Here is a 3,703-nt window from a genome sequence, read left to right as displayed (position 1 = left end):
TTTTTCTTTCTCAAGATTGCTTTAGCTATTCGTGGTGTTTTGTGTTTCCATACAAATTGTGAAATTTTTTGTTCTAGTTCTGTGAAAAATGCCAGTGGTAGTTTGATAGGGATTGCATTGAATCTGTAGATTGCTTTGGGTAGTATAGTCATTTTCACAATATTGATTCTTCCAATCCAAGAACATGGTATATCACTCCAGCTGTTTGTGTCATTTTTGATTTCTTTCATCAGTGTCTTATAGTTTTCTGCATACAGGTCTTTTACCTCCTTAGGTAGATTTATTCCTAGTATTTTATTCTTTTTGTTGCAAAGGTGAATGAGATTGTTTCCTTAATTTCTCTTTCTGATCAGAAAAATATTATCTTAAAGACAGACAGCAATAGAGAACCTCAAAGGACTAATGAACTCCTATCCACCCCACAAATTCAGGGGGAAAAGCTGTCTGTCCTCTAAAGCTTTCCTTCAATACAACAGCATTTCATTCTTCAATACAACAGCATTTCATTTCATTCTGACCCCCCAAAATATGTTTTATCTATCCTACTTTTTAGCAACTTAACTACCAATACAAGGCACTGCAGTGAGCAAACAAGTCTTAGGTTCCAAAATGGCTTTTATTGTTCTTTTCTGTATACCTGTATCTCCAACAGAAACTGTTTAAAACAATGTTTCTCAGATATTGGGGACCAAAAGTGATTTTAGTTGAGTAGAGGGAGGTGGCACTTCAGTAACATCAAATCATTTCTCATTTATCCTTCTGATTAAGGGGAAAACCCTCATGTTAGTGTGAACTTTTAACACCTAACACTTGTCAATCACCCCTTCTTATTTTAATTAACATCAAGCTTGAGACCCACCACCTTCAGCAGACAGTACTAGTTAGCAAGAATAAAACCATTACTTTGCTTCATTTATATATTCTTTCTCTCACTTCTATTTGTGGAAGTGATATTAGTTTTTCATTTCACTGTTGGGATATAGCTTCTTTTTCTTTCTTTCTTTCTTTTTTTTTTCTTTTTTTTTTTTTTTTTTTTTTTTTTTTTGGATATGTTGGGCCTTCGTTGTTATGCACAGGCTTTCTCTAGTTGCAGTGAGTGGGCTGCAACCAGAGCACTCTAGTTGTTGTGGTGCATGGGCTTCTCCCTGTGGTGGCTTCTCTGGTTGCAGAGCATGGGCTGTAGGTGCAGGGGCTTCAGTAGTTGCAGCATGTGGGCTCAGTAGTTGTCGCACACAGGCCATAGAGCCTGCAGGCTTCAGTAGTTGTGACTCACAAGCTCTAGAGCACAGGCTCCATAGTTGAGGCACATGGGCTTAGTTGCTCTGCTGCATGTGGGATCTTCCCAGACCAGGGATCTAACATATGTCCCCTGCATAGGCAGGTGGATTCTTTTTTTTTTTTTTTAACATCTTTACTGGAGTATAATTCCTTTACAATGGTGTGTTAGCTTCTGCTGTATAACAAAGGGAATCAGCTATTCATATACATATATCCCCATATACCCTTCCTCTTGTGTCTCCCTCCCACCCTCCCTATCCCACCCCTCTAGGTGGTCACAAAGCACAAAGCTGATCTCCCTGTGCTATGTGGCTGCTTCCCACTAGCTATTTATTCAACATTTGGTAGTATATATAAGTCCATGTCACTCTCTTTGTCACTTTGTCCCAGCTTACTGTTCCCACTCCCCATGTCAGCAAGTCCATTCTCTACGTCTGCATCTTTATTCCTGTCCTGTCCCTAGTTTCTTCAGAACATTTTGTTTTCTTTTTTTGTTTTTTTAGATTTCATATATATGTGTTAGCATATGGTAATAGTTTTTCTCTTTCTGACTTACTTCACTCTGTGTGACAGACTCTAGGTCCATCCACCTCAATACAAATAACTCAATTTCGTTTCTTTTTATGGATGAATAATATTCCATTGTATATATGTGCCACATCTTCTTTAGGCAGGCAGATTCTTAACCACTGCACCACCAGGGAAGTCCCTACTTTCTTTTTAAAATATGTTGAAGTAAAAAACAGAGAAACATTTAAAAAAATCATCCCATTTCCGTACAAATAGTACTTGGATATGGCAAAATTATAAAGGTACTTGAAGAAAAGTTGGTGTAAGGAAATAATTGAAGTCTGTGGAAAATTGAATTAAATAATATTATCAATATGTCAATTTTACCTAACAGATATTTAAGTCAATTAAAAGGAAAGTAATATTTAATAGTAGGGCTTCTTTCTTTGTCTCCCCATTAAGTTGGAATAAAAATCAAACGTACTTGCTGAGTCTTTAGCATTTCATTAAAAGACACTGGAGCAATAGTGAAAATAAGTGATTTTAAATGTCTTTCCAAAGAATTCTGGAGAATCTGTGTTAATTTGCTATCTTGATAGCTTATAAAGCCACTTGACATTATCCACAGTTTTAGTAATCAATCTCTCTAGGTAATCTATCCTAGATCAAAAACCTAACAAAATTTCTTTTTGAATTTTATTTTATTTATTTTTTTATACAGCATGTTCTTATCAGTTATCCATTTTATGCATATTAGTGTATATATGTCAATACCAACCTCCCAATTCATCACACCCCCACCCCCACCGGCTGCTGCTTTCCCCCCTTTGTGTCCATACGTTTGTTGTCTACATCTGGGTCTCAATTTCTGCCCTGCAAACTGGTACATCTGTACCATTTTTCTAGGTTCCACATATATGCATTAATATACGATATTTGTTTTTCCCTTTCTGACTTACTTCACTCTGTATGACAGTCTCTAGATTCATCCACGTCTCTACAAATGACCCAATTTCATTCCTTTTTATGGCTGAGTAATATTTCATTGTATATATGTACCACAACTTCTTTATCCATTCGTCTGTCAATGGGCATTTAGGTTGCTTCCATAACCAGGCTATTGTAAATAGTGCTGCAATGAACATTGGGGTGCATGTGTCTTTTTGAACAGTTTTCTCTAGGTATATGCCCAGCAGTGCGATTGCTGGGTCATATGGTAATTCTATTTTTAGTTTTTTAAGGAAGCTTCATACTGTTCTCCATAGTGGCTGTATCAATTTACATTCCCACCACCAGTGCAAGAGGGTTCCCTTTTCTCCACATCCTCTCCAGCATTTGTTGTTTGTAGATTTTCTGATGATGCCCATTCTAACTGGTGTGAGGTGATACCTCACTGTAGTTTTGATTTTCATTTCTCTAATAATTACTGATGTTTAGCAGATTTCATATGCTTCTTAGCCATCTGAAAGTCCTCTTTGGAGAAATGTCTACTTAGGTCATCTGCTCATTTTTGGATTGGGTTGTTTGTTTTCTTAATATTGAGCTGCAAGACCTGTTAATATATTTTCGAGGCTAATCCTTTGTCCGTTGATTCGTTTGAAAATAATTTTTCCCATTCTGAGGGTTGTCTTGTCATCTTGTTTATAGTTTCCTTTGCTTTTCAAAAGCTATTGTTTCATTAGGTCCCATTTGTTTATTTTTGTTTTTATTTCCATTACTCTAGGAGGTGGATTAAAAAAGATCTTGCTGTGATTTATGTCAAAGAGTGTTCTTTCTATGTTTTCCTCTAAGAGTTTCATAGTGTCTGGCTTTACATTTAGGTCTCAAATCCATTTTGAGTTTATTTTTGTGTATGGTGTTAGGGAGTGTTCTAATTTCATTCTTTTACATGTAGCTGTCCAGTTTTCCCAGCAAC

The sequence above is a fragment of the Orcinus orca genome, chromosome 6, assembly GCF_937001465.1.
Source record: "Orcinus orca chromosome 6, mOrcOrc1.1, whole genome shotgun sequence".
Taxonomy (NCBI): Eukaryota; Metazoa; Chordata; class Mammalia; order Artiodactyla; family Delphinidae; genus Orcinus; species Orcinus orca.
Note: the sequence above shows the minus strand (reverse complement) of the source record.